The sequence below is a fragment of the Acinonyx jubatus genome, chromosome E4 (genome assembly GCF_027475565.1).
Source record: "Acinonyx jubatus isolate Ajub_Pintada_27869175 chromosome E4, VMU_Ajub_asm_v1.0, whole genome shotgun sequence".
Taxonomy (NCBI): Eukaryota; Metazoa; Chordata; class Mammalia; order Carnivora; family Felidae; genus Acinonyx; species Acinonyx jubatus.
This window is the reverse complement of record NC_069395.1, coordinates 14,533,847-14,556,140: the sequence shown is the minus strand read 5'-3', so window position 1 is coordinate 14,556,140 and position 22,294 is coordinate 14,533,847. Positions and strand designations below refer to the sequence as shown.

Sequence of the window (22,294 nt, the reverse complement as noted above, 5' to 3'; positions counted from 1 at the left end):
TACCAGTGAAAATCCATAAGTCACCACACTGTGCTCGGGACTGCACCGGCCACCCTCCTCCATGGAAGCAGAGCGTGGGACCTGCCAAGTTTGTGAAGACATCTACTTGGGTTGATTGGAAAGAGGTGTGTGGGGGTGGGGGGTGGTGGGGAGAAAAGAAAGACTTTCCCTTTAAAACTGAACAGAAGCAGATACCACATCACATGACCTTTTACCGTAATTTCTATTAAAATCATTTCATGTCTGGTTGCCTCTGCTCTCCTGGCTCATTTGTATTGTTTACAACAAGTCATTGCACTGGCAGTTAGTGGTGGCCGAATCCATGGTTACCCGTTTTTACATTCACTAGTTAAATGGCATGCAGTTCTGCTGTGGCTTTCAGGGAGCAAGCTCTTAAGAAACCACAATCCAGCTATCAATCAGACTAATCTGAGAGAAATTAATCTTATAAACATAAGTATTGGCGCATATTAAAAATTGATAGAAAGGGGGCACGGGCTTTTATTGGTTGGAGTCACGAAAGTGGACAAGCTAAGATTTCACTTAGAGTCTCAGAGTATTCAGTCTGTGGTCTACATCTGACAGCCGTTCACGGTGTGCATCTAAAAATCTTTCAAGGGTAATACGACCCCCCTTTAGAACAAGTCCTGCACCCCCTCAAAATTTTGTGAGCATTTATTTCAGGTGAATGCTCTTAGGATCTAAAGAGAACCCAAATACAGGTTTAACCACGGCTGCAATCCCAGCAAAGTAACTTAAACACACACATGCAAGACAGTAAAATACCAAACAGACAGCACTGGGTAGGATTCAATTAAGACAAAAACCTCGGTGGAATGCTCTTTATGAGTAAATTAGAACTGCAAACTAATATGTTTTATTGAGAGCAAGAACGATACAAATTCATTCTATCGTCTGTGAATTTACGTGGTTAATTCTTTAAAAACATTCCCCACAGCAAACTTGTTTCTCGAGATGGACATGACCAACAATTATCATTGCTAATAAAAATTTAGAAGTTTTATAGTTTAATACCCACAGTAATTGTCCCACAAGTAACATCTAAATGCTAAATGAGAACAGCAAATAGTTAAAGCTAACATATTACAACCCCATCTACTGCAAAGTCACTGTATCAGAAGCTAGAATTGATTTGTTTCCTCAGAACGAATTGAAAATGAACGTAACACAACGTCGGAAAAATCCCTCCTGCACTGCTAATCGGATATTGTATAATGGTTGATTGCAGCTTTGCCCTGTGCTATTGCTGCCTAAATCATACATACTTACACGTTCTGGGTTCTTCCAAGAGTTTGGTGCAGTTTCAAGGACAAATGTCTTAAGGAAGCCTCTCTACTGTGCAGCAGGGAGCCTAGCTCGGATCTGATGACAAGAGAACAGTGCTAAATCTGACAACAGAGAAGGAAACTTCCTGCTTGAAGAAGAGATCTTGGAAAGTCTCAGGGTGAAAAAGGCTGCTTTAACTGTGCTGGTTGATTTGCTCCCTGGTTGTATATACACAGTAGCAGCTGATCTGTGTTTGCAGCCCTGCAGAAAGGAACCTTTACTGAAAACCAGTGGCATCACATTTCAGCGGAGCTGGTGCCGAGTTCTGGAGAGGAGAGCAACCTTTGACAACTTCACACAATTCAACCCAGCCGACTTACCACAGGTCGGGGACGACATGCGTCCCACCCCCCACCCCACCCCCCACTGGGTTTCATCACTGGTATGTTAGCGCAGTTCCTGGGAAACCAAACACCATTACCAACTGGACTCTGGTGACCATGTGAGGTATTCTCTGGACTTATCTTCAACGGAGCCTCTATCTCTGCTGTCCCTACCTACCGTGGACCGTATTGTCACAGAACGGCTTCTAAATGCATCCCAGGTTTTAAAGTGCATCTCCTTCTATTTTTTACAGAACGCTTCGAATCCACGGTGTGTTACTAATCTTGGCCAGGTGACATTCTTCTGATGTCCCTCACAAATAAGCTGAGGGGGAAAAATACAGGATAGGGTAGGGTGGTAATTCATTCTGCATTCTGCTTCCCACTTCAGAGACTGGAGCTTTAACATGACTGTTTTGTTGGAGGCCATTTTGTGACCGTTCATTACAAATTGGGCACGGCTGCAAACTTCACTCGGTAGAAGCCCCTAGTGAGGCTCTGTCGTGAGGCTATAGGGACACTGAGAGGAAGCGAGCGATGAAGGACGTGGAATCTGCTGTTCAGTAGTGGAGTTATCTTCTCTACCACCCTTACTAGAGAAAAGAATGGAGATTCTAGACTTTGCTAACTCTAAGAGTGAAAGCAAGAGGGTGTAAGAGACAGAAAGAGTGAGGAAGCGGGAGAGAGAGACACTGACTTACTACCGGTTGCTGTAACAAACTTAATCCAAGGCACTGGTTAACCACTTGGTTATCTGTGTGTTTCTTGCTGCCTTCTTCTCCCTCCTGTCCCTATGACAAGTCTAGGCTGTGGTATATTACATGGTATTTTCTCTCTATTGTGCGTTTTACTTCAAAGGGCAGAAATCAGAACTGACAGTTTAACAAAAGGCCACATTAAATGTGTCAGGAGGCATAGGGAAATGCTCTCCTACTTATCTGAAAGCCAGTCCAGGAGCTGCCTGGGCAACTGGTGAATTATCCAAGGCCCTTGCTATTCATTTTGGCCACGCTGTTGTTCAAAAATAATATTGCCCTGACATTTGAGAGCCCACATAATGTAATAAAAGAATCCGGGCTCTGGTGCCGGGTAGATTTAGCTCCTTATCCTGACCCTGCTACTTCCTACCTGCATGAGGTTGAGAGTTACCTAAAATCTCTGAACGTTTCCTCATCTATGAAATGGCAACAGTATAGCTACCGGAGGAGATTGCTGTGAAGAGGTAAAAGATAACACATGTCAAGGGCTCACTACAATGCCTGGCATGCATGCATTTACAAACATTTACTGAGCCTCCTCTGGGAGACAAGCACATTGCCATACACTGCGGGGGGGGGGGGGGGGAGCCACAAAGTCAACTGAGACATGGTCCCTATTCTCTAGGGCAGTCTACAAGAGCTCCCTCTTTCTTCCATCCTTCCTGTAGTTTGCATCGTCTCTATCACAAAGCAGAAAAACGTTTTCAAATACTTTTCTCATTTGGTCCTCATAGCAGTCTTAGGAGGCAGATGGAGCTATACCCAATTTGCAAATGGGAAAACCACAGCTTAAAGGAGTGAGGGTCACACAGCTAGGAAACAGCAGCCTGAAATGCAGCCCAAGTTCCAACTCTGTTGCGTACTCTTCAGAGTATGTATATGAATTTGCCACAGAGCATTCATTTGTTTTCATACTTCTATATTATACCCTTATCCTTATTGTACTATTTCATGCATATAGATTGTACTTCCCTAAAGGTCTACATGGACAGACTATACCTTAAAATTACCTTGTATTCTCCGACAGATGTACCGTGATACTAAGCATACTATGTATTTAAATTTTTTCCTAGATTTACTTTTTTTAATGTTTACTTATTTTTGAGAGACAGAGTGCGAGTGGGGGAGGGGCAAAGAGAGAGGGAGACACAGAATCTGAAACAGGTTTCAGGCTCCGCACTGTCGGCACAGAGCCTAACGTGGGGCTTGAACTCATGGACCGTGAGATCACGACCTGAACCGAAGTCAGACGCCTAATCGACCGAGTCAGCCAGATGCCCCCAAATTTTCCTATATTTAAAAGAAACTCCAGCTGAGTCCACTTTACTATCTCTAATCAACGTCACGGAAAGATAGAAATCCCCAGAAAATAACGATTTAGAGGTTACTTGTGGCCTTCCAGGACTCATGCCATCTATGTTTTCAATTATTTCCGAATAATTATATACATGCCAAAGTTTTCAACATTGCCTCATAATTAAACCACCCAAAGATCTCTCTCTTCATATATATTCTGTGCATTGAATTTTCATAAAAGCAAGCAATGAAATATTTACTGTTAATTTCAAACTTGATCCCAAGACGTTCTGATTTCTAGGTTCACTTCAGTTTCTAGGCTAACAGATCACAAAGTGTAGAATTCCATTGGTCATTATCTTGTGAATCAGAGCAGAGCATTGGGCAAGTCTCAGGTAGAATCCAAGAAAATTGTTGGATCTGTTTTTTTTTAGTATAGTACCTATACCAACAGCCCAAATTTCTTGAATCATTGTCTATCTACTGCTTCATTTTATGCTTTAAAATGCAGTCCAATTCTGATGGAAGAATTGGCTAGACATTTATCAGTGAATCATACATAAAAATAAAAATACTTTTGAAAGACATCTATATAATATCTAGAGCTTGGAGTTCAAATCATGTATTATGTTAATTAGTTCTGTTGTATCCTGGAAATCTTTTTTTTAATGGAATTTATATCATTATTACAAGTACTTACTGCCAAACAATGATTCCTTCAGCCTTAACAAAAATCCAGGAAATTCAGATTATTATCAACATCATGGCAGAAGTGCAAATGACGGGCTGTGTTTGACACAAGGAAAACAATTTTTGAATGTTCTCTTTCTGTTTCCAGAGTCATTCATTTTTCTAGACAAGCTGTGGCCATCAGCAAGAGAAAGTAAATATGCTCCCTAGGTACTGACATTCTACATGTTAAAATATCAGACTTGCCATGTTCAACTGCCCAGCTGCATACTATTTCCTGCTTCCTCCCTAAACACAGTAATACGAAAAGTACCTACCACAGTTCGAGACTACAGTGAGCAAGAAATATGCCTACTAAAGACCACCCCGGAGCCAAAAATTGGCCTAGGACTCTGTCAAACCTGGGTTGACCCAATGACTTTTCCTCACCGCATAAAACTAAATATAGGGTTTTTTTTAAATGTTTATTCATTTTTATCTTGAGAGAGAGAGAGAGAGAGAATAAGCAGGGGAGGGGCAGAGACAGAGGGAGAAAGAGAGAATCCCAAGAAGGCTCCGCACTGTCAGCGCAGGGCCTGACGTGGGGCTCAGACTCAGGAACCACAAAATCATAACCTGAGCCGAAGTCAAGAGCCAGACGCTCAACCACCCAGGCGCCCCCATAAAACTAAATATAGTTTTCAAGAGCTTTTATACCCATGAATCTCACTCAACTCTCACAGCCAACTTGTAGACAGATATTTCTATTATTTACCTTTTTACAGGCAGGACAAATTCAGAGAATTTAATGATTTCACAAGACCATACAGGCAATAAATGACCCAGAAAAATGTTAAAATGGATGCTCTAATTTGTAAGTATTCCCACACAACTATCATCCTGTACTTTCCCTTCAGGAAGAATGTGCATACATTAGTTTCCCCCTTTTTCCTTGTGGTTTCTCATCCAATGAACAATTAAATGCAGACCAGACTTACACACACACACACACACACACACGTGTGTGTGTGCACATGTACTGCCCCTCTCTTCTACCTCCATATGCCTTCCGTCTTCACTTCTTGGCCAATTACTTCAGAGAATAATTTTTCTCTCCATTTTTCTTCACTCTCCTGCCTTTCAGTGCATTTGGGTGTCAAAAAACAAATCTTATCACAGGTGATAAACTTAGAAAGAGTGCTAATGCTACACTCTTCCAAGGGAAAGAAAAGCCATATACTTCGCAAGCAGCCTCTAAAAATCCTGAAAGTTTCTAAAAATCCCTTTCACGCACTCTGCAATAGTTTCCATCTATCTTCTTAACTTCCAGTTATATGTGTGTTTCTCTTAAACATCAACCCTCCAGAGTCTAGATAAATGATAAACTATCGTTCAGTTTTATTGCCTTTATGTTATGTTTATCACTTGTATCATAATAGAACTCTTTTTCATATTTTTTCATCACTGATATACAATATTTCACTCCAATAAGTTAACATAGGCTTTTATAGTCTAGCCTAGGAAAGTAGTCAGCATTTAAGATTGTTTTATGTAGGGGAAAAAAGTGAGTTTTGAACAGCCAAGAATTGATCTACAAATGAAAAGTTTTTATGTAAACCCGAGTGTCCAAATTTTGTGAGGTTTTCATTTCAAACCACTGCACCTGAGCTCCTTTCCTACTCTACCTGCTAATTTTTCTGGCCATGGCAAAGGCCAGACTTCAGTAAATAATTAGTTTTATCGAATGGAAATAAACAGGAGTATAATTAATTGGTTGATTCATTACTAATCAATCACTTAATGCAGAATCACAGAAATGAAGTAAGGTGGAGACCATCAAGTCAAACCCCTTCATTTGGAAATGAAGAACAAGAGTTCACTGGTCTTGGATAAAGAAGATAACCAGATCATACTAGAAACTATGCTCAGGACCATTTCAACCGATCCTTAGCTGAAGATCGATGTTCAGGCATATATACACATTAGCGAAAGAAAGCAAATGTCTAGCTGTGAGGATGTCTGATCCAAAGGATCATCAGGTATTATGTCCCGTTTCTACAACCTTTGGAAAATAAATGTTCAGAGTAAATAGAAAATGAATTTCTAATCACTGAATTAAACTATTCATCTAAATAGCCAACTTTGGATTTCTCTCCACACATAATAACTTGGAAAAATATATAGCCTGTGTTTACTATAGCCACAGTCTCTAAGAAGAGCTATAACCCGCTAACAATTTTCCTGATTTATGTCTGAAAACATACAGGGCATGAAATGATTTCTGCAACCTTACGTTTTCCTCAAGAACACTGGTAGACAGAAGATGTATTCCAAAAATCATGTTGGATTGCTTGTTAAAGCTCCTTTTTTAATAGAAATGTGTGATAAACAATTGTGCACGCCCTACCAAAAAAAAAAAGTCATTAGATTTTTCCCCATTAAGAGAGGAAAGAGAAAAGAGGAAGGGAGAAAAGGAAGAAAAGAGGAAGGGAAGGACGGAAGGAGGGAAGAAACTCTGATAAAAGGATCTATTTTCTTATAATGTTTATATTGTAAAAACTGATTGCCTTCTTAAGAAAGTGCAATAAATATTCTTCCAAAGAGCAGCTTGAGGATAATGTATGGTTATATACTGTAACTCACTGTACAAATGGAATTCTTGTTCTTAGTATTTAACATATATGGAAATTTGCTTTACAATCTATAATTGTGCTAATAAAAACAGGTATTTGTGAACATAAATTATACTGGTCATAAACTCAGCCTTATTAACCCAATATATCTTAGAGTGAGGTTGAATTTAAGCGGGCCGCTCTGGTAACACAGATATCTGGAAACACTGCTTATTCTACTGCAGAAGTATCTATCAGAATCAGAATATGAAAGTTTTGCTATGCTTCATACAACGTTAACATCCTGAATCTGAATCTTCAAAACAATGACACATGACTGTGCCAGATAAGCATATTTGCCCAGTTAAAATAATTTGTGCAAGGGAAGTAAAACAAGCACATTTATTAATTTGCACCCTTCCTAGAGTCCCATCCAGGGTTATTTATTTCAGCGTGTGTGCCATCGGAAACAGCCATAAGCGTCCGTAAGTAAATAAGATATCTTTGGATCTCCAGTGTCCTGCACTTTATCACAGAGATTCCAAAGACATTCAACCTTTTTTTTTACGGTAACTATGATCATTCCCTTGTTTAAATCAACAAAGTATCCTTCGTAACAGAAATATAAGCAAAGGCCTGATTTAAAACTACTGATAGGGCACCTGAGCGGCTCAGGCGGCTAAAGGTCTGACTTCAGGTCAGGTCATGATCTCACAGTTCGTGGGTTCAAGCCCTGCATCAGGCTCTGGGATGACAGCTCAGAGCCTGGAGCCTGCTTTGGATTCTCTTCTCTCTCTCTCTCTCTCTCTCTCTCTCTCTCTCTCTGCCCCCCCCCCGCCCCCATACTTGCCCTCTGTCTCTTTGTCTCTCAAAAATAAACATTTAAAAAATGTAAAAAAAAACTATTGCTGATTCTTCTTCACAACTACAGGTTTTATATTGTACATAATGGCATAAATACACACTATTAAATACGTGTATAAGGTGTACGTGTCAGAGGGAATATGGGAGGTGAGCTTTATACCCAATACAATGGAGGAGGTAAGCTATGGAGCTAGGGAGCTTTCACAACTGGAAATCATCAGGGTTGAGTAAATGAATGATATCTAATCTCCAAGAAAAAGAAAACTTCCCTAGCTTTGTGATCAAGACACACAGAGACTTAACATTATCACACTGTGCACTTCAGGAATTTTTATTTAAAGATTTGCCAAGGCCTCTCCAGCTACCTGAATCTGAACATCTAAAACCATCAGCCCGTATGTCTACGTTCTATGTCAAAGGCCTGTGTTACTTCCTGCAATATCTCTTAAACAAGGGGCACATGGGCTTTGGCTCTCCTTTTTGGCCAACCACCATCATTGATTCCGACACAACGTACTCTTACAAATTAGACTCAAAACTAATGAAAAGAAAAGCATTCCAGAGAAAGGCCCTTACACTCTCCTACAGGACCTCACCCCCACCCCCCCACTAGCATGACAGCGTGACGAACACGTAGAACTTATTCATAATTCCCTGCATGACTCCCTGATTCCTCAGTCCCACTTACTCTACCGGGATGGCAGTGTTAACCTAAAAACTGAACCGCAAAGTTGAATTATCTCACAGCTTTATAAACCCGACAACAAAGTGACAAGACAAAATTTCTTTGTTCTCACTGGGGCCGGGTACATCATTTTGACTTTATAAAGATACTTTAAAGGAATTTTTAAAAATCACAATGTTATAAAACTTGGTAATTATTACTTCAAAACGACAGATTCTATTGTTCATGGAGAAATTTTCAGTTGGTTTTCTCACACCAGTGGTTCAACTGAAAGATTCACCAACTGCTCCCTGGAGAAAACAGAAGATCTGCATTTAAATGGAGATAGAGTATTTCCAAATGCACAGTACCTAGAAGGCAGATACTGTCAAGGTTTCTTAGCGAGAATAACTCAAATTGTATCAGGTACATCTCAATGCTGTGGTTATCTCCATTTGCATAGGGCTCGGTCTGTTTCCATCACATTCTTTCTCCTCTGTGCATTCTTTGTAACATTTGTCCCAAGAAGTTAACATTAAACCCTGCTCCATGGCAAAGTCCCCACACTAACAACAAGCAATTACGACTGTACATATCATTTCTGATGTGTCCAGATAAAGACCACAGAAGATAGGTTGGCCAGAAATGTTAAATAATTGAAAAGGATAATGACTTAATAGAGTAGTAAGCTTAGTTTACAATGCAGCCAATTTAAAGCCATAAAAACACCATGTAAAAATTTTATCTTGTGGTTGACCATTCCATATCCTATCTATTATTCAAAAGTATCTCAACACTGTTTTTCTTCATTAATGTGGCTTTTGGCGTTTTCCTCAAAATCTTTGTGTTCCCGCGGTTTTCCAACAATTTGGAAACAAGTACAAAATTCCTCCGTGATATCATAAATTCACCTGACCAGGATAGCGAGCTCTTCAATGTCTCACTGAAATTAATTTTATAGACCAATCTGTAAGGCCAACAGAACTAAAGCTACTTGTAGCAACACATCTGTAAACAAAAGGAGAACCTCATAATAACCCCTTTTCCTGTGACACCCTAATCCAGGGATTTGTCTATATTAGAAAACGTCATGGGGCATCAGGAAAGTTTTGCCTTGAGTGTTCAGCTAAGGTGTGCACGGCACGTCTGTGAAGGAGAAAAAAAGAGACACTTAGGATCAATTTCAAACATAAGCCCATTATCACTGGCAGGCTCTTGCTAAAATTCTAGCTGCAACCAAAATGTCCCTGTCAACAAGGTTACAGAGAACGGCCCCAGATATTCTCAGCCACACTTTCCCCACCCTTCAGCTGTCTGCCGAGTTAGTTACACCTTATCTGGCTGTACCGCCGTCCTCACACTGATTCAAATTCAGAACTCGAAATGAAAGACGAAATATCTCGAAGATCACTTAATATTGAAATACTGTTGCAGTAATAAGCGGTGCTCAGTTGGAGATGGGAACATGGTAGTCTCTTGGTAACCTTTTAATTTCTGGAAAAATGGCACAGAATACATTGAGTGGCACACACATGGGACCCTCATGGATCGATCTGCACTGTTTTGTTAAAGCACCACCCATCAGGAAGTGTTGTTTGCTCCCCTTGCAATTCCTGTTAAAGAAGACCAGCAGGTTCCAGTACGCACCATGCACAGAGATTTAAAAGCTATTGTGACTCAATAAAGAAAACAGATCATCTGTCATCCACATTCATCGCCCCGGTCAATGCATAGTCTTACAAGCTATCGGACGCTATTCTCAGCATACACACATCTATGTAACATGAGTTTAAAGAGTTAGGAGAGTTGTGTCAGTAAAAGTAACAGTCATGGGTAACACACAAATACGTGTTTGAAAGGTCATCTAGGCCTGTTTCGTGACAGACTTGACTCTTCATATCTGTAGGACAAGAAGCCCCATCAATGTCACTTAACCTACATCAACGTCTTCGTGCACCTTACTTCTGCCGGCCATTCCTCAGCCCAGATTTGAGAACTGTTTAAATTTCCCTCTCTTTCCCACAATGACAGGACTGTTTCTTAGGCTGGCTAACTCATTTTGATAACATCAAATCTACTGGACAGGGAAAACGAAAAAAGAGCCCTGCCACTATTCCCCAACCCCATCCCCTGCCTTCCCCTTGAGGACTTTTCTTCCTCTTTTCTCTTGCCTGCTGCTTCTGAATTTGGGCATGTTCCAAACACACTCCCCTATTTGGTCTTTGGGCAGCGTGAGAAACAAAGGAGAGTTTTTCTTCAAAACTAGACCAAGTCATTCAGCTGCTCTGAAACACTTCAAAACATCCGCATGTCTCTTGATCCTGACTTAAAGTATTAAGCAGTGGTGTTTTGAAAATAGTAGGAGGTCATGTGTGGACCTAACAGCTCCTCTCAACTCACATGCTGAGAATTTTTCCTTTTCCTTTCTTCTTCTTCTTCTTTTTTCTTTTTTCTTTTTTGTTAATTTTTTTTGTAAAGAGAGACAGAGAGAAAAGGTGCTATTTTCAACATTGCCCCCTGGTTCAGGTTAGCAAAATCATGTGCTTTCTGTGTGTGCCTGTGTCTTATTGTACAGCCACTGGTCCTGCTACTACAACACAAACACAGCAAACGTGCCTCCCTAGTTTCAGCAGACCCATGTGGCGATTCACAACATAACCGAAGCAAGCACAATAAATAAACACATACATAATCATTCCACAGCACTGAGGCATGCGGGGGTTTCTCCCAGGCCCTTCCGGACTCTTCCAGAATTGCTCATTAAGATTCTGAAAGGGGGGAGGGGGGTGCAGCTAGGAAAAGGTTGCCGGAAGGGAGAAGAGAAGGGGAGGAGGGGGGATTTGCCCTCTGTGTCTTTCTCTCTCTGAGAATCTCCCATCACCAAACATGGAGGGGGTGGGGGGGGGGGGAACTCTATCCTGCAGAGCTTCTGACATACTTGAGGGGGAGAACGGGGGTAGGTGGTTTGAAATACTTAAATGATGGTTGGGTGACCTCCGTGCAACTTCAGGGACTGCCTCCCTCGGGAAGGTGACCGGGATGGGGAGCCGGGAGGGAATGAGGCATAGAGGACAGGAGGAGAGACACCCGGGACCACGGCAGCAGCAATCACCAGAAGGATTTTCCAGCTCACGACAGCAGTCCTCAACTCCTGACACCACCCTCTCCCCCAACGACCCCTTCCCCATCGCCCCTCCCCCGCCAGAAGCCCGGAGGACTCACCCCAACCCCTGTCAGTCCAGTGCCCTAACTCTGCCCTCACTCTTTGCCACTTTCCCAAGCCTGAAGTCTCTATCCAGGGAGGGGGATGGGAGAGGTGTTTAAAGAACAGATCTCACTGACATTAGAATTCATCTGTGTCTCCGGCACACGCACGCTGACAGTTTTGCAGTCATGGCAAGGCAGGTCTACAAGAGATGGACGGTACTTATGGTTGTGTTATTGAGGGAGGGGTTGCTTTTTTTTTTTTTTTTCCAAGAGACTCTAAACAAGTGAAGGGGGAAGGAGGTAGCAATAGCGATTTCCACCAGGACTGCAAATCAAGAAATGCCCCAGATGCCAATGTCTGTCTCCAGATGTTGATGATAAGGATTTGGACCAGTTACCTTGGCAGGGTCAGAACTGCAGCAGCTTAACCAGGTGAGTCGTCGGGGATTTTAAAGAAGCCGAAGCCGGTTTCTTCGGCTACGAAAGTCTACAGAACCCCCATGCAGGAACATTGCACATCTTACACACGCCTCCTTTAACTGGGCTCCCGCGACCTCAGCAGGCGAGGGGGTGCTGGCCGGCCCGCCGGTGGCAAGGGCACGGCCACCCGCTCTGCCCCCGCGGGCGCGGGGCCGGCCTGGCCCCCGGGGTCCGCGTCGCGAGCGGCTGTGCACTCACCGAGCCGGGCTGCGAGGGGCAGAGGGGCGCCCGCGGCTAGCCGGAGCGCCGAGGCGCCTCCCTTTTCTCTTGGTAGCGTCGGTCCGCACTCCCTGTGACCCAGGACGTCATGATGCCTGTCTGTTTTCTCAATGATAACTTGGCAGAAGAAGACAGAGGCTGCCAGGTTCTCCTCGGGTGGTTACTTGGTATGTGCACGTTTCTGTTTGCATGCGTTTCTCGCTCCCTTTTTAAAAATAAATATCTGTGTTTAAAAAAAAAAATCCCCGGCACTGTCATGATTTGATTGCATTACTGCGTTGGCATCACTGACGCCTCTGGGTGTGTGTGTCTGTGTGTGTCTGTGCGTGTGGGGTTTTTTGCCCCTTTAAATCCTGCTGCTGCCGCCGCCGCCGCCGCCGCAGCCGCTGCAAACGGAAAGCAAGCATGCGTTCATCTTTTGTCTTTCATTTTACCTTCAGGGTGACATTCAGTGCCAACTGCTCCCTTTTGACCGTCGCCAATCCCCGCCTGGGCAAAATAAATTCTCAAAACGTGGGGGGAGGGGAAGGAACAGCCCCTCGGCCCGAGCGCGGGGCTCTCGATCCCTTCCGCTAGCGGACCCCCAGCCGCACCCGACCCACCTCCCGCCCCTGAAAAACCATTTTCCCGTCTACCCACCGGGCCCAGGCAGAGAACGGGCACCGAGACAGCGAGGAGCATCCACCCCGGCCCAGACACTCATGTTCGCGGCTCGCACTTGCTGACTTGCATCTCAGTTGCCTTCTGAGTGTGTAGGCCTCTCACAACTGGAGCTATTTTTGTCTCCCAGAGATGTTCTTTAAAGCCTTTTAAAAATGGGAAGGGGGCAGGGAAGAAAGAGAGGGAGAGAGAGAGAGACAGAATAAAAGCCCAAGCCCCCTCTTTGAGGGGGCCCTGCAGACACATCAGGAAGTCTGGGGGGCTCCTGGCACCTGACCCACCAGGGGAGTTTGAAAGGGCAGAAAGGATAACTAGGTTTTCATCTGAATTTTTCTACAACAGCAGGAGAACTTTGTCTTACGGCAAAGATATTGTTGCCGGCTTTCCACTGCATTTGTCATTTTTTATAATTACGCTCTCTGGAATCCGTAGGAAAGGTCTCCACAATAACCCTTAATATTTATTTCTGCAAACATGAGAATGTATTTTAGATGGTGTGGCCACGTGACCGGTACAGCACAGAGCAGGTCTTTTTATAATATTTAGTTTCTGTCATTTGTACGCGGGTCTGTTCTACGTGGCTTCTATTAATCATAACATTGCACATATCAATCACCATATGCGCATTACTGAAAAATAAAAATCCAGTGCCAGGTTTGGCAAATACTTGGCCCTTCTTTATCGTTAATTCCCCGTCTGGAGTAGAAGAATGGGCTTGGGAATTTTTTTCCATAGGCTTCTTTTTTGTTGACCTTGGTCACCATCATGGATTGGTAAAGTCACTATTCCCACGGATTCCCAATCCCAAAGATGACAGCAGGAGCCAAGGTTGCAAAAAAAATAAAGCGTGGGAGAGAGTGTCAAATCTGAAAAGCAAAGCTGGTGGGGAGAAAAACTTTTGATCTCATCCAAGATAATCTGCAGCTGCTCTAGGTTTGAGACTAGTTTGCCTGCTTGAGAGGTTGGCTACACTTGATGAAAATAACCGGTGACTTGTTAGGTCTTTTCCCTTTTTTAGTCTTTTCCCTCTAGAGTCATATGCCAAGAATCACTAAGCAAATTCCATAGGGAGGGTACTGCAATTCTGCAAAGATCAGACAATCAGAATCGGAGAAGAACCTCACCAAAGTAGACCCAAGAGGGTCTGAGGACTATTGACCAGTAGACAGATCCTCAAACTTGACTGGGGTGCCGCTTCACCCTTAACAATTGGACACAGCCCTCTGGCTCGGCTTATCGGTCTCCTTGCAATGCCAGAAGAATGAACTGGTGCAGTCTTGTCTGGTGCGTAGAGGGCATCAGTGTCAAGGAAGGCAAGGGCCTATTTGTAGTGAGCGTCTGTTGATGTTATTGGTAACTTTTTAGCATACTGTTCAAGAGAGGCTCGTTAATATTCAAGCTACCAACCTGGTTCTCCAGCTTTATTACTTATTAGCCTTAGAACAGGACCTTTAAAGCCTCACTGGCAAAAAAAAAAAAAAAAAAAAAAAGAACCATAAAAATTTGACTAACTTTAATCCCTTGAAAATCCTTTTTTTTTTTTTTTTTTTTGCCCGGACAAATGCCTTCCATGCTAGTTGCCACCAATCAACATGCCACTGCAGGCAGCCAGGGGGTGAGATGTTTGAGCAATGAGCAAAGGGGTAGATCTAGGCAGAGGACTCCAGTTGGAATAGATCCTTCCTAAACCGGATTCTCTTAAGCCACCTCTGGCTAAGAGCTGCTCTCTGTTGTTTATTCAGACTACGTTCAAGTCTTTACTTTCTGGCTTCACCCTAAATATAATAGTTAATGTTGTTGTAGCATGTTCAGCTTAACTTTCCAACCAAACCAAAGGGCAAGACAAAAATGCTTACTAAGATGGATGGAATGCATAAAAGTCGTGGTCCTAAACTTCGCTAGTGTTTAGAATTTGCCAATCCAATTAAATCTTCTCAACAAAAACATGAGAGAAGGATTATAGGTATCCTCATTTTACCCCCAAAAAAACTGAGGCACAGAGAAGTTAAGTAATTCGTCCAGCCTTACCCAGCTGGGATCCAAATTCAAGTGCCCTGAGCCCTCACTATCAAGCTCTTTACCTGTTCAACTTCATTCAACCTCCTCACATCTTGCACCCATGGTTCAGTCAGGCTGCATAACCACTGCCCACCTCACACCCTTTGTTAACCCCAACGTCACTGCTCAAGCATTCAGTGCCCCCTTCTGCTTCTTTGCTATTCAAGTTCTATCTATTGGTCAAGGCCAAGTTCAAGTCCTAGTTTGCCCACAAGCCATTATTTACTATTAGTGGGTGTATTGATCATTCTCTCTCTGTTCTACGCTGTTCACTTCTATGTATGACATCACTATTCTCCGTTTCTGGGTTTATTTTTTCATCTCTTCTTCATCTCCCGATTCCTTTCTAACAGCATTGTGCATTTTTTCCCTGCTTCTTCCGGTTTGCCTAAGTACAACACTGGCTGTCATTAAATAGCTTCTGATGTACTAATTGACACAAAACTGCCCTTTGGAGAGCTAAGATGTCACTTCAATCTGACAGAAGCTGGAAGTTTTTTATGTAGCAAAAGTTTTATCCTTTTAACTGAAAACATTGCAAACTTGTTTCTCTATACTTCAGATAGTCCCTAGAAAACAGCTAAGTAAAATCAGAGGTGAAATTCTTTAATTGGAGAAGCATATTATGATGAGGTAGAATTTAATGAGTGTGTGTGTGGGGGGGTGGACAAAACTTAATCATTTTTAGCCATTATGAGCCTCTCTCTGCTATATTTTGAATTTTCTGAGTGTCAGATTTTCTCTGTTTAGAAAGATAGGAAAATAAGTGAGAATCACTTATCAGACCTGTGATCTCTTATTGCATCTGCTACTGACTGGCTGTGTGTAACTTCTGGCAAATTAATAACTCTGGGCCTCAGTTTCTCTCTTGCACAAGAAGAGATTTAACCAGTCTCCAAAGTCCGTCCAACTCTAAGCTTCTACAAATCTGAAACAGGATGTGGGAGAGAATGAAAGAGAGGGCTCAGCCTAGGAACCCTGGTTTTTTTTTCTTTTTCTTTTTTTGGAGGATATAAAAAATACGCTAAGGAGCTCAGGTAAAGTTAATAAAGATCATATTTCTAATTTCTGAGTATACTTAAGGATAGCTCAGGAAAAAAATCCATATACAAAAAAATGTTCAAACTTACATTTTAAAAGATAGTCTCTGGGTGCCTGGGTAGCTCAGTCGGTTAGGCGTCCGACTTCGGCCCAGGTCATGATCCCGTGCTTTGTGGGTTCAAGCCTGGCATCAGGCTCTGTGCTGACAGCTTGGAGCCTGGAGCCTGTTTCAGATTCTGTGTCTCCCTGTCTCTCTGCCCCTCCCCTGCTTGCACTCTGTCTCTCTGTCTCCCCAAAATAAAAATAACTATTTTTTAAAAAATTTTAAGATAGTCTCTTTTATATGAGATAAAATAATTAACTAAGTATACCAATAGCCCACCCTATCAGCTAGAATGTTATTAATTATCATTCATGCTTGCTTATAACTTTCTTTCTAACACAGTCGTATTGTTTTACAGATCTTATTTGATATGAATGCATTTTTTTGCCTGGATGCCTTAATCTCCTGGTTAGCTTGAATTAAATCATGAAGTTAGTTAAAGAGCACAGGTTTACAGTGAAGAGACTCAGGGATTAGAACCAGAGCAGGATCACCTACATATTTCTTCATTGCAACTAACTCTGGGAAAGCCTTTCTCCACGTTCCTTTCCTTATTTATCTCTATTGAATACTTATAACTCCTTGACCCTCTCCGGTTTTTGTTAGGATAAAATGAAATAGCAGAAGAGAAAGCACTCTTCCAACATAACAAAATATTATCATGGCAGATGGACCATATTTTACACCAGAGTTGATTTTCTAAAAAATTTTACAAAGTTAATAGAAACTAAGGTCCCCTAGCTGAGAATCTCAGTTAACTTCTATTTACTACTTATAGGACTTCACAAAGGTCTATAGCTAGCTGAAGGAAGAATCAGGATGATTGTGCAGAAATCACTTTGTCCCAGGCCACACTCAAGGCCTGGTACACACCGTGGGAAAATAGTACAGCCAATTGCAACAACCAGGACCAGGGTAATTAGGATACCTATTTAAAATAAATTTATACCATGCGTCTCTCATGAAAAAAATAAAAACGTTTGCATGAGGCAAGGGCGCTCAAGCCAGACTGCATGATAGCTCTAGTCTAGGGATCCATGGACCGATTAAGTCTTAAGGTTGTAGGCAAAGTATGTGTATGGGTGTGTGGGTGCACAAGTGCGCGGGCAAGCATGCCTGCAAGTGACGCCATTATTCTCAAGAAAAGGCGGATAACTTTCATCACATTCTGAGGAGGGATCATGACTCCGGAAAGGTTAAGAACCACTGAGGTAAGAATAGTTTATTTTAAAACTGAACTTAAGGAGAATAATACATTCCTTTAAGCCGAATGCTGTGCTGACTATACCACGGGCAATGTATTAATAATCACCTGTGTTCAGAATGATGGCCTTGAGACCCAATAAAAGCTTCAATCATCAAAGAAATTTATTGTCAGTGTATTTTACGTAACTTACACAGGACAATGTATCGGCCTTTTAGAAAGATTTGAATATGAAATAAAATAAGACAAGGCTTTTGGTTTTGTTTAAGCTGGTTGGACCATTCTCTGTGTGCTAAGAAAGATGAACCAAGCACAGGAAAATACTCATTGTTTCTAGGAATACGGGTAAGGTCCACTCAGCTGTGGAGTGGCAAAAAATGAGGGTCTGAAACAGAATTGTGGCAGTGAGGTGGCTTGGAGGGATATTTGGCAGGGATCTGGAATCGACAGACTGAATTATCTGGCTTGGACAACTAAATTAATGGTAGCATGTTAAAGAGGTACAAATTAAGCTTATGCTAAGAAAATAATGAATTTGGTTTGGGATATGTTAGGTTTAAAGGCCTGTGAAATAGCCAGATTCCACTGGCCTTGGGAAAGATTTAGAAGAAATCTGTGGCTGGAGAAATTTCTTTGGGAATTATTAGTGAATGGGCAGTGGTATGAACTGGTAATAAGATGGGGGTGGAGAGGGAGGATTAGGAATGCAAATGACTTAGGAGCATCTGAAATAAAATTGCATTTATTTGAATAAAATCTAATTTGTGAAATATGAAATCATATAATACCCAAGGCTAAATAGTGTTGGTGATTTTAAATATTTATAGACACCTGTATTCGTACCATAAATCTCTGAATAGGACTATACATCTCAGATTTTATTTTACACCTAGGGCTTTCTGGAGTTCTTCATTTCAAGGCTCTGTTTTTCATTCGAGATAGTGCATTCGCTGCCTGGGTTCAGAAGGGAGTAAGACTCTTCTTTGGCAACCAGGTTCAAGTGGAAAAATCATCAAGATGTCACCTGATGCCGCATGTTACAACTATGTTCTCAGCTATGTGACCCTGCCAGTTGCTGAACCAGCAGAGGTAACTCAGCGTCATGGAAAGAACACTTAAACTTGGAGTCAGAACACTTGATTGGGAGTCTAATTTCTGCCTCTTACTGCTGTTGTGATCCTGGGAAAGTCATTCAACTGCTTCCACCCTGGATTTCCTCCTTGGCAACTGCCCTCGGGGAATGATCCCTCCGGCACTGGTGTCCTCGTGACTACCAGTTGGGTAGAGTGAGGAAACCCAACCACATGCTTCAAAATTCCCCTCCTGGATGAACTTTTCTAGGATGTCCTCTCCCACTCTCCTCTCTGTGACAGCCCAGTGGGCCCCACCACCCCTCTTCCCCACCTCCATCAACACACTTCCATGACTATACTCACCTTACTTGAATTATTGTTCATATGTCTGCCTTTGCTGCTCAGTAACTGCCTTCAGTGTAACAGAGATTTTAGTTATCTTTTACTCCTAGTGCCTAACACACAGTAGGTGCTCCACGAATGTTAAATGAATAAACTGTTATCAGGGGAGAGCATGTGCCGACATCTGTTCCTATTCCATGAAAATTCTTTAGATAATCTGAGAAGTGGAAAAGCAGGGCCAGCCTTACCCATAGGCCATAAACTGTACTATACCAGTGCTTTGCTCAGAAGGGGCCTCTCTCTGGTAAAACTCCTGCATATACTGCTTATTATGCTACTTTTATGAATACAATTATTATAAGGGAATAAACTAGGCCATTTCCTGGTCATATTTAAACATAAAATGCAAAACTGCGCTTCCCTCCAAAAAACATATCAACACTGACTTTGACGCTAACACATAAATGCTGGGTACCAGATTTTTCCAGAGAGCTAAGGTGAAGGAAGATAAAGAGGGTGGGAGACAGCCCTGGGGACAGGAAGGAGGGCTGAATGGCTATCACAGAGTGGCGGAAACAACCCAGAACACAGAACCGAAGGTCCTGTCTCAAATTCCTGGAGAATGATCTTAAGCTCTCTGTGATCAGTTACTGTGTCTTTAAAATGGAATCATAATGTTTCAGTAACACAGTGACCAAGGGGATTGAATGACATAATGTATAAAAGGCCCTGATGCCCTGTCAAAACAGGTGCCTGATAAAAGTAAATTTTCCTCCCTCCCTTTCTTCCTCCCTGTCTGTTTACCCTTCCAGAAGAAAAAGGAACCAAATTCACTGATTCACAACCATGATCAACTTGTGACCTTTATTCTTGCCCAGGCTACTAAAAAAGAATCACAAGGGTTAACTTATACCAGTAGTCTCCAAACTTTGGGGCACACTGGAATCACGCTGGAGCTTTAAACAATCTTGATTCTCAATTTGTACCCCACAGCAATTACATCAGTACGTCTGAGGGTTGGAGTCAGGTAATGGTATATATTTTTTAAACCCTAAGTGATCCCAGCAGACACCAATGTTTGGGAACCACCAGCTAATGCAGAGAAGTGGGCCTTTGGCCAGTGAGTTAGTCTAATTGGAGCCTGATGCTAATAAGGCACAAGTTTGGATTCGGGTCCAGGAGAGCAGCTCTTTACTCCTCCACAGACCCAGGATTCTTGCTCCTTCTCCTTCAACCCTCTTTGGCAAGCTCTTTATAAAAGAACCCTAGACAGGGTAGTAACAGGAGACCGACTCATCCCAAGTACCAAAAAAGCAAATAGAAAAGCACATAAGACACCTGTATTTGTAGTACTTTACAATTTAGAAAGTGCTTTAACCCCTGATTTTATTTAATCTTCAACTTTGCACAGTTGGTATTATCATGCCCAATTTACGGATGATGAAACCAAAACCAAGAGAAGTTCGACTCGCTCAGGGAAAAGTGGCAGATTCAGGTCTCATACTTATTCCAGAATGGATGCAATTTTCCTGGACCATGCAGCTCCAGAAACCTTACTGGTTGGCGGGGTCATATCCACATTGGAAGGATGGCTCAGAGCTATGGTCTAGCCACTCTGCCATGTTAGGAAAGGAGGCAAGAAGGGAGGGAGGGAAAGAAGGAGGGAGGAAGAAAAATATTTTAAATATGTTTGAATTAAATAGGTTTCTCTCCAGCAGGCTTTTCAAATTATTTAATATGCTAACAAGCAAGCACTGTAAATATCTAGAAATTATTATTTCCCAACTTATTGGACAGTGAAACCCTTTTTAAACTCAGCATTTCTTAGGACTAATGTCCCATGGGGTGCCATTAATAGCTGCTTTCCTCACCTCCCCCAACATTTGCTGAGTGTCACCCCTTCAGAGAGGATGCTCCCCGCCCCCACCAAACCCCTTATTTAAAACAGAAACACCACCTTCTTCTCCCCAGCCCAGTCCTCCCCACCTGCTTTCCTGTTTTGTTTTTCCCATAATCCTTAACACCTTCCAAAATAGCTCACAGGTTTACTTCTTTATTTTGTCTACAATCTACCTCACTCTGTCTATATGCTCTAATGAGGGCAGGGCTTTTTCTGGCTATTTTTTTCCCACCGTGATTTCACTAGCACCTAGAAGCGTACCTGGCCCAGAGTAGGTATTCAACAAGTATGTGTTAAAGAAATGAAGGAGGAAAAAAAAAAGGAATGAAGGAAGGGCCAAAGAGAAAGGCTCTGAGGAAGAAACTCAAATAAAGGTATCTTCTCCTTAGGGTCCCTTTACAGATATCTTTTCTGATTGTAGTTATTCCTAGAATGCAATCGAATGGGGTGGATATGATCCCTACCTTACAAAAAACTAAAATTAGAATTAAAAAGATTGTTAAACTGGAATTGATTCTTTTTAATTTTCTGTGTAATTATTGTGAGATAAAGTGTATACGGCAGATGTTTCCAACAGTATCTGGGAGACCTAACAGAAACATGGATGGCCATGCATTAATCACACCAAGGCCTAATGTATCAGGCCAGGAAACTATTTTCCACCTACCAAAACTATCCAAGCTGAAATATGAAACTTCAGCAAGCCCCAGATATAACAACGTTAATCACTGCCTGAATTCAGATTCCCCATAGGTCAAATCACGTTCTGAGAAAGGTTCCATAGAAGTCTAGTGGAAATCGGCCTATAGCTCAGGTGTCAGTAGGGTCCTCCCACCCCACTTCCCAAGGCCTCCGCCTTATAACCACACATGGCATCACTGTGGAGCTGTTCTCTATAAAGGTCAAAGTGCAATTCAAATATAAGCATGGATGATGACGGTCCATGGTGCTCAGAAAATGACCCAACTGGCCGATTCCTCTCCAAACACAAGAGTAATGATGAAGCGGAGAATACATACTAATAATGTTGCATGCGTGCTCTGCTCCTCTATGTTTCCTTTTTATCCAGAAAAACCACATTTATGAAGGCAGGCTCTTTTAGTAATAAAAGTGGTGTTTATTAAACACACCAGAGTCTACAAATCCAAATGAGCAGTTCCCTACAAAATAGTCACTTGGGGAGGCTATGTGATGACCTCAGTGAGGCTGTGATTGCTTCAAACATTTTGGGAATTCCTCTTTTAAAATCACCTTCCTAGCTGTGAAAACTCACAAGAAAACCAGTATCATTCTTTTATGGCTGCACTTTACATAACAAAAATGCCACATTTCAATCCCAGTAGTCTTAGTTGGTCGGAGTAGTGGGTAACAAACTGGTTGACCATCAGAATCTCCCAGTTTGCCAGACTGGCCCTGATTCACCATGCAGTAGGTCAGGGCTGGGAATTGGGATTCTGTGGTTGAGTAACCATCT

At 42.3% G+C, this 22,294-nt stretch overlaps 1 protein-coding gene and 1 long non-coding RNA gene across 9 annotated transcripts in view; one reads left to right on the top strand and one right to left on the bottom strand.

Moving 5' to 3' along the window:
- ESRRG (estrogen related receptor gamma) overlaps positions 1 to 22,294 on the bottom strand; it is a 624,471-nt gene that overhangs the window by 564,685 nt on the left and 37,492 nt on the right. Inside the window, exon 1 of one of the 8 annotated variants that reach the window (XM_027074974.2) lies at positions 13,079 to 20,805. The exons of 3 other annotated variants lie outside the window; for them this stretch is intronic. The gene's annotated coding sequence lies outside the window, so the exon portion shown is untranslated. Of the gene's footprint in view, positions 1 to 3; positions 23 to 1,290; positions 1,692 to 12,138; positions 13,043 to 13,078; positions 20,806 to 22,294 lie in introns of those variants that run through there. 4 more of the 8 variants (XM_027074970.2, XM_027074973.2, XM_053208862.1 and 1 more) reach the window with 4 other exon arrangements.
- Positions 11,509 to 21,289, top strand: LOC106979495 (uncharacterized). The gene is made up of 3 exons (XR_001430949.3): positions 11,509 to 12,606; positions 16,660 to 17,512; positions 18,399 to 21,289. It is a non-coding gene; the product is annotated as an uncharacterized LOC106979495 (long non-coding RNA).